This window comes from Gavialis gangeticus, unplaced genomic scaffold (genome assembly GCF_001723915.1).
Source record: "Gavialis gangeticus isolate Ggan-Ray unplaced genomic scaffold, GavGan_comp1, whole genome shotgun sequence".
NCBI lineage: Eukaryota > Metazoa > Chordata > Crocodylia > Gavialidae > Gavialis > Gavialis gangeticus.
The window spans coordinates 81,932,805-81,944,214 of NW_017728992.1; positions in this window are offsets into that span (position 1 = coordinate 81,932,805).

Below are 11,410 nucleotides of genomic sequence, written 5' to 3' on the forward strand. Positions count from 1 at the left end.
GGTACACTTGTCTTGAAGCACCAGTCATCTGATCAGCACTCTCATCACCAGAATCGAGGGCTCTGATGCACTTCAGAGGCTGGGAAGCTGATTGGGCTAGCCACAAATTCAGTTTAAGGTGTAATGGGAACCAGTCACAAAGTTATACATATTTTGATTCATCATGTCTTAAGTATAGCATCTAGGGTGGGCATCATAGAGGAGAGTCCAATTGTCCTCTGTCCTTTATTGATACGAAACTGGACACCTTTATGTCCTCTATTTTCTCTTGAAGAGAAAAATAGAGGGCATAAAGGCACTGGGTTTCATATCAATAAAGGACAGAGTAGCAGAAAACTGTAATGCCCTCTATGATGGCCCGCCTAAAAGCATCTGACAGGGGGCTCAGATTACAAATCTCCAGTAATTGTCACTATTCCTGGAGATTCCTTTTGTGTCCTTCCTATGTGGTCATGTTTGCTCTTGATTTTTAAGCCCTAAAACATCTAGAGCTAGTCACAATTTCATTTCTTTTGCCAAAAATAATTGTGTCCATCTTCCTTGCAATGACGGCCTTAAATCTAAAGAATTGATCAGTTTAAAACCTAGCTACAGATCAAAGGTTATTCATGGTTTCCTCTCCCCTCCCTCAGTATAGCAGAAGGCAAGGCCTGGCCACCCCTAATGCCCTAGCCGGGGTAGTTGGGGGAGGGAGCTAGCCCATGAGGTGGAGGCACTCCACTCTACCTTGCCCCAGCTATGGCCGCAGCAAGGCCAAACCAGCAGCTGTGTGCTGCTGCTGCTAAGAGGCTCAGAAAGGGGATGGGAGGCCCCCCCCACCACAATGGGCCCAGCCCAGCTTTCTCCAATATCCCAGCCAGTGTAGCTGTGGAGAGGCCTGTAAGGCATGGGCAGGGGGTTCCCTTCCCTCCCCCCAAGCCTCCTGACAGGTGCAGCATACAGCTGCTGGCTCAGCTTGGCTGGGGCATGGGGAGGAAGTGGAGAAATGGGGAACAGAGCTCCCTCACATCATGGGCCCAGGCCAGCTCACCGCAAGATCCCAGCAGGGGTACCTTACCTCCCCCATCCCCACCTACCCCTTCTGTCCCTCCCCTATTGCACAGGGAGGAGACTTTCCTCTCTGTGGCAGCCCTCCAAAAGGGCGCTTTGGGATGTGGACAGAATCACCTCCTTAACCCTCTCAGGGAACCTGAACAGAAGTTCCCATAGGCACTCTGCTCTAGAGCGCCTTCAGCTAATAGCTGATTTAATGAGGGTAACATTTTTGCACGATCGGCCATTTAAAAAATTCTCTGTGGGTGTAAACATGTGTTGTGTTATCACTGCCGAGCACTTTCAGTGGCCTTATCATGTGAAAAATATAACTTATATAAACACCTTCCCTGGTTCAGAAGGGATATGCTTTTCTCAGTGACAGACTACTGATTTTTGGGACCTATGGAATATACAGTAAAATCTTTTTTATTTATTTATTTTGGGGGGCGGGGGTGGGGATGAACTCAAGGCACTTAACCTAGTGTTCTGCTAACTCCGGGCCACCAGCAGCTCTTTTGTATTCAGTTGCTTGCCAAATGAACCAGCTATAATACAGAAGAAACTTCCAGAGCTTCTGGCAGTTCAGAAATATAAGCACAAGAGGATTTCTAAATTCTGGTCTTTCCTCCTATCCACTCTGTGGCTGTAGTCATATCATTTAGGGCCACATTGTAAGTGGATTTGGGTGCTACTTGGCTGACTGGAGTAATGCCTAACCTTTAGATGTCTGGCACCTAGTCAAATTCTCAGCACTAAGTTTAGTAGCTATATGCTTCCTAAGCTGCATTTACTGTGCAGGAGGTAGTTAAGTGTCCATGAAAAAGATTTTCATAAGCCAGCCAGATGCACAAAGCCACTGCAGTGAGATAAAACTTCAATGTAGCAGTGAGTTGGGGAACAGGGGAGAGGGAGTAAGGAAAACAGGCGGGAGAAGAGTTTCTAACGTGTTTCTAAGCAAATTGACTTGTGTTTCTGGACAACAGTCAAGAGCAGGGGAAGGCAAAATATGGCTTGCAGCTGGATCCAGCCCACAGAGGGACTTTGTCTATCTGGCCCATGCCACATCCCACTACCCCCCAGACACACAGAGGGGATGGGTTGGCTCCATGGGCAGATTCCATTTCCTTGCAGTCCCGGCGGTGGTAGCTCCTTTGAGCTACCACCACTTCTGGCCCTGACCCCATGGAGACCAGCTGGGAACCACAGGGCCAGGGCCTGAGCCCTGGGTTGAGCACATAACCTCGGCTTCATCCCTGGCACACCCTGCGTGGGGGTTGGAGTTCCCTGCTGCTTGGCATGGGGAAAAAACCAGGACCTAGCAGCAGGCGTGGCTGCCTCCACCTTGCTACTGCTGGGCCCTTCTCACTACTGCCACCCAGAGCCAATGCTGGGGCTCTCCTCCACACCTCTGCTGCCTCCAGCACCACCTCCAGGGTGCCCCAGTCCTTTGCACCTGGCAGGGCAGCAGTAAGTAGCCAGAGGGCATCCCTGGCATAGGCTCTGGGCAATGGCAGAGAGAAGGGCTCAGCAGTGGTGATGGGGAGGTGACTGTGCCCACCTCCAGATCTCACTTTTTTCCTTCACCAAGCTTCAGCTTCTGCCTGGCAACTGCCACTACTGCCACTGCCACTTATCATGGCTAGGGTAGGTGGGTCTGGAGTAGGCATTGCAGCGACCCAGACCCCCTGCATGGGGTAGGCTGGAGCCACAGCTGTGCACTGGTGGTGGGGCGGGGGAAGAGAGCCTTGGGACAGGCTCCAGGTGGCTGCAGGGAGAAGGCTCCCGCAGCAGCAAGGGGAGGCAGTCACTCCTGCTGTTGGGTCTAGCTTTTTTCCCATGCTGGCCAACAGCTTCTGCCTGCCCAATGCCGCCACCACCACCACCACTGCACTTGAGATGCCACCACCGAAGCCAAAAGTTCCAGCCCCTCCTCAAGGTAGAAAGGTGGCTTGGAGGTGGTGTGTTGATAGCCCTGCTGAAGCTACTGCCCACCTGCCCATCGCCCCATCCTACATAAGGAGGTTTGGTGAGCTGTTGCATGGTGGGTGTGAGGGCTGACCCAGCCCACGACAGCTCCTCAAAACTGTCTATTTGGCCTACAGGCCCAACTAATTGCCAATCCCTGTTCTAGAGATAGATACCTCTGTTATTCTGAGATCCTCAGCTCTTCCTGTAGATTTAGGCACCTAAGCTCGGCCAGATGCTTATGCAGATCATGTTCCAGTAGACAAAATTTGTATATTCATTCTTTTTTCTCTTGCTTACTCTTGATGTCTTCCTCATACTTGAACTATGTATTTTTGCAGCTATTGTATTGCCCTTGAACGTAATGGTGATCTACAGCTAGCCCTCCTGCCTCAGGGGGTAAGTATTGGGTCTTAGCTGTGCTCAGGCCATACTAATGGGACAGAGTCCTGCTGGTAAAATAGATGTTTCTCCACTTAGTTTAAGAAGTCTAATTCAAGATCTCTAGACCTTTGGCTTATGCTTTGTCTCTGAGCTGTGAGATGGCTCCAGGATTTCAGCTACATTGGAAATACTACTGTAGTCAGTGAAAATTCAGATGACTACTGACAACATCTGAAAATGTCAGATAGATAAGTGTAAGCACCAACAAGATAACACTTACAAGATAGATATGAGCACACACCTTCCTGTGTAGCTTCTAATGATCTTTACAGATCTAGTCTTTAATCATTCTACCTAAACTTTCTCAATTGCTTTTTGTAATAATTAACTAACTACCATTTTCAAAGTTAAAACTAACTAAAATATACGTGCAGCATGATAGTGACAGGGAACCTGCTTAGAAAATTATCACTCCAAAAGGGTCTTTAACTATAACCAAATTTATGCAACAATTAGTTCCATATGGCCTAGATCCTCAAGAGTATTAAGATACTTAACTCCCTATGAAATAAAGTAGGAGTTAGTGTCAGATTTTCAAGTATTTTAGGTACCTATCCTTTTTCAGAACATGGCCTCATAATTCTGTGTATGTATCATGCATTTATGGTCATATTCTTGCTGCCTTACTAATGTTGAACAGCACTTTATTTTACAAGTAATTCTCAACTTTTAAGATTTCTCACACACTAAAATAGTACTCCATATAAGTAATTTTGGAAGCATATGGCCCTTCATGTTTGCAGAAGCATCTGAGATCTTTGGATAAGTTGGGCTAAACAGCATATAAAATCAGAGTAATAGTGGTATATTTTGTATGCTAAAGCATCCCCTTTTTTGACCTGATAATTTGCATGTTACAAGGTCATGAGAAAAGTAATGGAAGCCCATGCTGACCACATTGACCGTCGTCTTTTCAAATGCAGCATTCTTTTGTCTAACAAGTTCAGTGTTTGAACTCTACATGATGCAAACTATCTTAAGGTCTGTCTTAAATTTAGTGTGGCTTATAAAAAAACAAAATGAGAAAAGATATATATATGGCTGCTGCCAACCCAAGAATGCCCAAATGGGTTTTAATCTGTAGTTGTACATTTTTTTAATGCTTCTAAGACTACTAAATATGAATCTAAGCAAAGGCACAATTAATTTACTGGTAGTCACTGAAAATATTCTTCATTTAGATTTATAGATGCATTAATTTTTGCATATTTAATTTAGTGTCTTGTTAATTGAAAGATTTGGAAAAAATATTCTAGATTATATTTTTTCTGTGCACACAGCATATTAATATGGATTTATGACTGCCCAATAATTAAGAAAGTTGCAGTACTATTTGCCAATGAAAGTTTACCAGGTGTGTGCAAACCTTTGGGGATCTGGATTTCAGTACGGATCCAAAACTCACTTGTGCCTGTAAAAAGACTCCTAATTTCAATTGGAATTGAGGGATATATTAGAATGTCTCTTCTTCTCCCTGCTTTTTCATTTATATCCTGGTCCAGAGCTTGATATCTAATGAGTTGATCTTTTTTTCCCCTGAGGAAATGCATTTCAAGAGATTGTTTGGCTAGAGTAGTAGTAAGACAAGGGAGGGTAGGTGTGCTTGGCTGTCTGCCTTATTCTTCCATCACTCCTCCTTTTTGTTTTTATGCTATGACTAAGTGCCCAATTCATCATTTTCCATGTGACGTGCAAGAACCAATCCATAAGTAACTGAAATAGAAACTGGTTATTCATCCATTTCTAAATTTATTTGTTCACAATATTTTTGGCATTATTTTTTCTTCCATTTAATGGCAAGTTTTCATGGTGAAAATGTGATACTTCTGCTGTGCATACTGCTTTCGATCCTCTGAATGCTATACTCTGCCATATTGACCTACTTTGAAAATCCCCCTCAGTACCACTTCCACCTAAGGCATCTGTTGTGTTTGATAAAATTTTGTGCGACATAAACATGAACATTCTCACTTGCCTTACATACAGTGTACATGACAGTCATGAAAGGCTTTAAAATTGTATGCCTGATGCTATCATATAACTAACACTGTCAGGCCTTCAGCATATGATCAGCCTGATTTTGGGGTACACAATCTGTAATTCTGGAGAAGTGTGAGGCGTGAAGCCTTTGTGAAATGAAAGAATTAAGCTACTCCTCCAGATTGTATGTGCAGTTCACTTAGCGCGGTTAAATTAATCTATTGCTCTTAATAATCAGTAGCATTTTTTTAATTGGCCTCAACTCCCAAATTCTATTACTCAAAACACAGCATTGCCATATGCTGTTTTGCTCTTTTCTAGTTAGCTCACAGTAAATCCAGTTTCCCTGAGTTATGATGTTAGTAATTAACCCTAAAAAAAAAAAGAAAATGCTCAGATATCAGCCTTTTATATTCTGTATGATTATCCCTTTTTTTAATCCAGTTGTCTCCAGTGTTATTAAACAAGCCACATATTTTGTTTCCCCAAAAACTCATACGATAGTAAAATGAATTCACTTCTGTTACTGTCCCATTTGGTTATACAGAGGACTAGAGATAAATCCACAGGCATTTTTATGCTATGTGACACACTTAACTTTTAGTTGATTATCTCCCAGACTGGAATCCATGTTAGACGTCTAAATTCCTTATAAAATGCATAAGAAGAGTACTAGGTCCTCACAACAGGATTATATTGGGAGCTGGCTCAAACCACAGGGAATGCTAAAGAGGAGTGTGTCTTAAATACAACCCCCTTGGGGAAAACTCAGACAACCAATTTGGTGTGGCCCTGATTAGCCTGGGGTACGACTTGCTTCAAACAGGCATAGCCCAATCCTTTACCCACTAGGCTTAAATGGCAAGTAAGTCAAATTAGCCATGATTTTTCCCAGTTGAGTGTTAATTTGAATAATTTACAGGTTGTTAATGCAGGACCTTGAGCTTGGTAGTCTGTAAGGTCTGGATTTGATGCGTCACAAAACACTCTTCCATGAATCAAACAGATTTATATTTCTAGCCTAAGGGTGTTTGTAGATGTGCTGGGATGCTGCTCCAACATGCTGTATTTATAGTGCATCAGAACAGACTCAATTAATTGAGACTTCTGGGAGCATGCTAATTAGCTCAGTCCTGCAGTCTTCATGTCAGTGAGCTTTAGTTCAAATGCCTCGCCACCATTTTGAAGCACAGGGGTGCTGATACATGAGACACTGCAGTGCTTTAATTAGAGTGGCTCTCAGAGTCTCTCTAATTAAAGCACCACCCCCTACCCCCAAAACCCTGGAGCATTTGTAAAAATGTTCTAAGTGCCTAACTTTGAACTACAGGGGGGTGCCTATGTTAAACTGATTCTCCATTCAAAATATTATCTGGGTGTCAAATACCTAATCCAGTCCTTTGAAAAATGAAGCAGGGGTCTCTTCTTTTCTTTTAAAATATAGTTCACATGTTAGAAAGCTCAGCCAGGATTTGAAAGGTCCAATGCCTTCTGCCACACATCCCTCATCTGGCTATAAATTACTTTGGATTGGAAGCACTCTACCTCTTTTGCTGAACTTATGCCACTTTTACCTGGACAGAGATAGGAGTAGGAGGAAGTGAAACTGTAGCCCCATAATTATGGTGTCCATAATTAGGAAGAGAAGAGACCTGGGTTCTGGTCCATCCTCTAAGGCCTTTTTCATTATTTTATTCAATGGCTATTAAATATAAAATGTAATGCACATCCTTTGGTGCAGGATGAAGGCACGGTACTAAATCCAGATCTCCAGCATCACACCAGCATGTTGTAATAGTAAGTTATAGCATAATAGAAGGACCCCATTACTACCTCCTCCTTCCACCAGGGGTCTGAGGGAAGAAAAGCAGCGATGGCCACTGTGTTTCGGGAAGAACTCAGTGCTGTAGGTGTGCATTAAAGAACATTGCCTAGATTGGGTCCATTAATGGAAATGTGCAAGAGAACACCTAGATTGAGAATCCTCAAGTTTAGACATGTGAAAGGTGTTTCACCAGCATTGCCAAGATGGTTACAGTTCTGCAATGTCTAGCAATAACATTTAGGCACAAAAGTAACAGATGCTTTTTTTTTATGTTTATAGGCATAGGCAGAGAGGTTGAAAATTGCATTTTTGGATGTAGGCATCTAAATGATGCGTAAGTCCTGCATTACACACCACGTCTCTAGTTGCTCTGATTATATCATCTACTGCCATTGACTGGCCATGTAGAATACATGAAGTCATTATCCATATCAGCAACTTCGTCATTTTACCAACATTTTCTAGGGTTGTTTTTTAATCCTTCCTCAACACTGGCAAATGTTATGTTGCAGTTCAGCTGATTCTTATCCTACTCTTCACATCCATCTGTTAGTGCTTGGCCAGTACTCAAGCAGGATAACACTGCTAGCATATTTGAAATCTTTCACATGGCTGATTTTGGTATCAGTGCAGGATGCTATCCCTGAAGCAGTACATCGGAGCACATCTCTGACAATGACCCATTATTTCTTACATTAAAAAACTGAAGTGACAGCAAGGTCACTTTTCCATTTCACTCAAACCTCATTTTCTTGGCAGATATTTTGTAAAATACGTTTTTCCTGCTGACAGCCACAAAGCAGCTTGGGTTTTAGCCTTAGCAAGTCGTGAGTAATATTTAAAAATGTACCAACATAATTTAGTTCATTGACGGTTACACAAGGTTCTTCTTTAAATATAGGTCTCAAAAAAGCTAGCTTGTTAACAATTACTTCGAGGTGTTCTGAAAGTGACCTTGATTTTCACTGACCATTCAAACAGCATGTGACATCAAAGGAAGGCTGAATGCCAGCACTGTTCACAGCAATAGTGTAACATGGGGTGGACGAGCAGGGCATGTGTCTCAGGTGTTACCAAGGAGGGGGCACCTCACCCTCCTGTCCCATGCCCTGCCTGCAAGGAGGGCTGCAAGAAGCAGCTGGCTCCAGCATCTTGCATCATGGAGCTCAAGGTGTTCTGGGAATCATACTTTTGTAGAGTGGCAATGAAATTTTCTACTGGGGGGCGTGGGGCTGGCCCCCAATTATTTTTTTTAACTAAAGTGATCCATTTTCTTTGCTCTCTCAGTATAGGCTTTAGTGGCAAAAAGGGGCAAGTTAAAGTCCCACTTCCTGCCCCACCTTCCACCAACAGCAGTAAACTCAATGGCAGCTGTAGAGAGCCACAATTTCCAAAATGTCTTGTACCTGTTGTTTGCTGCTGCCCTTGTGCTGAAGACCAAGATATTGGGGAAAGGAGAGTAAAAGGGAACTGCCCTGGGTGTGTTCTTCAGACATTATGCCTCCCATTCTCAAGTTAATTTTATTACGACCAATTTGTTTACAAACCAGGGCCAGTGTCTCCAACTGCACTAATACAGACTTTCTGTCATTGGGTTCACTTAACTGGCTTTCTTTCCTGTCATTTGGACTGACTGCATTTTTGCTTGGTAGCTGGGTATCCCTGCTATTGTTGCTTAGTAGTTGAGTATCTCCTCTAATTCGGAAATGATTAACATGATGTAACCTAATCCCACTTTCATTATTATTCCCTTCATCTGCACATGTTCTTCTTCATTGTAGCTTTTCACCAAGCTTTTCCCCCTTCTGGAGGTTCTTCTTGCACACTCATTGCACACTTTTATTAATGGGAGTTTGATCAGGCTCTTTAACTTCAATGAGACTGACCCCCAAATGCATTCTTTAGTAACAATATTTATATCATCTATATCATCTGAGGCTTAAATGAGAAATCACAAGAAACCATTTCCCTATTCTGTATGTCTGGCCAGCTAAAACTGCCATCCTTTTTATCAGGGTAAGTAATAAGCTATTCCTTTCCTAATTCCCAGTGATTCATCATGACCTAAAAATGGTGGGTAGAAGAACACACACACACGAATGTTTCTCAAATGTACTGGGCAGCCTTTGCTACTGGGACAATGGATGCCAGCATGAAACCCTAGACAAAAAAGTTTTCACAAGAGAAGCACACATACATAATCAAGATGCACTATCTCAGTGGCACAGCTCAGACCTCTGTGAGCATATTTAGACAGTGAACAATGTTTCTGCATGTGCATCATGTTTCATAATTTAGTAATGTACATGCAAAAGCAGATGATAAATCCTAGATTCCAGCATATGTAAAAGGAAAGATAATTCTGAAAACTTGGGGCCTAGCAGAAGTTTTTCAATATGTTCCTGTTAGAGTTTTCTCATTTCAGAAGGCACAGGGGGTGCACAGGGTTGCTGGAAACCCCATGCAAAGACAGTGTAATTATACTACAGTTTTTCTGGATAAACTCATGTTTCCTCTACTGGCATTAATTTTATAGGAATTGATCCTCCATGGCTTTAAAAACATGAAGAAAAAGATGCAACTAAGAAGCTATGATTTTGTGGGGAACAGTGGGCAAAGGAAGTACCCCAATGATTTGGGCTTCTGACTAAGCTCCAGTTTTCCAAGGATGCTGCTGATCAGTGAGACTTCCCTATAGATCTCAAGACATCCACTGACTTGATGAATTATAGCTCATACTTGCTCTCTGCAAGTCTTCCCTACTGGTAGCATGATTTGGCAAAAAATCTGTAACTTCAAAAGCAGAAAACATCCTGCCTGTCTTTGGTCAGTATAGAGAGTTTTCTGATGGCAGGGCATGATCTTGATGAACTTAGTGATTTTTTTCTTTAAAATTCATACTTACAGGCTGTACCTTAAAGATCAGGGTGACTCCAGCCTGTTAAATATGTATTTTTTTAAAGTCACTAATTTACTTAATTTAAGGTGTTCAATATAATGCCCACTTACTAGCGTCAGTACCTATGACTGTTATTTATTCAGAGATTCATATCAAGATGTTTATGCAATTAACTGAATTCTTTTAATGGATAACTTAAGAACTATTTAAGTAGATAACTATATTTCTTACGATACTATGGGGGGAAAAAAAGAAAAAATGAGGAAAATTAAGTCTGTTTGGGAAAAGGGGCTGACTCATGCTCAGTTGTATTGAAGTACTCATCCCCAGAGGTACAGTTTATAAACACAGTCATTAGTAACACATTGCAAAAGATCTCACCTGACCTTTTTTTTTCCCTTTCATAATGAGTACTTAAACCCAAAGGAATAGCTTTGTATTAAGCCCAAGCGGTTGTAAACATGGATTGTAATGTCATAACCAAGTATCTGAAGTGCAAACCAAACTGGGGATACTGTTATAATTCTATTATTTACACAGTGGATCACAGTAATTCACTCAGAGTCAAAATCCTAGAGTTCAAGCTGATTTGGAGGCATTCCAGGGTATCATATAAATAAACCTTTACAGGAGCAATGGTTATAGAGAGGATTTAGCCTAATCCAATGCTCTGTGCTGTAAAGTGCACTCTCCTAAGTACCATAACCTTGGTGGAGGGGGAGGTTATGCACTTACCCAGAATATGCACTTACTTGAACTTAACAAAACAGTGCTGGTGAAGTGCACGACACTTTCAGTGCAGAAACATTAGCAGCTGACAAGCTGAAGGGCGCCTGCAATTTTCAAGGCTGCGTATAATAGTCAGTTTGAGGCCTGCTATTAGAAGCCTCGAAAGTGAGGGGAACTAGCCAGTTTCAGAGCTGCTATGAGAAGCCAACTCCTGTCATTTTCAAGGCTTCTTGTAATAGCAGCCTTCTGACAGCTGCTCACCCTTGCCCATTCCTAGGCGGTGGAGTGCAACCGCATTACAATGCAGACCGGGGGGCTGCAAGGCACTACCGTTATACGCATGTATGTGCCTCACTCATGTCCGCTGGGCTGCAAGCAAATAGGCCAGATCTGGGCCACTCCTGACCCTGCAGCTCGCTCCTTGCTTGTTGAGGCTTGGGTGGGACAGCCTCTGAGAAAACTCTGCCATTGACTCCAGCAGCCAGGATGGGCAGAGCTGCTAGCCCTCCCTCAGCACCACCTGCGTGGGGCTA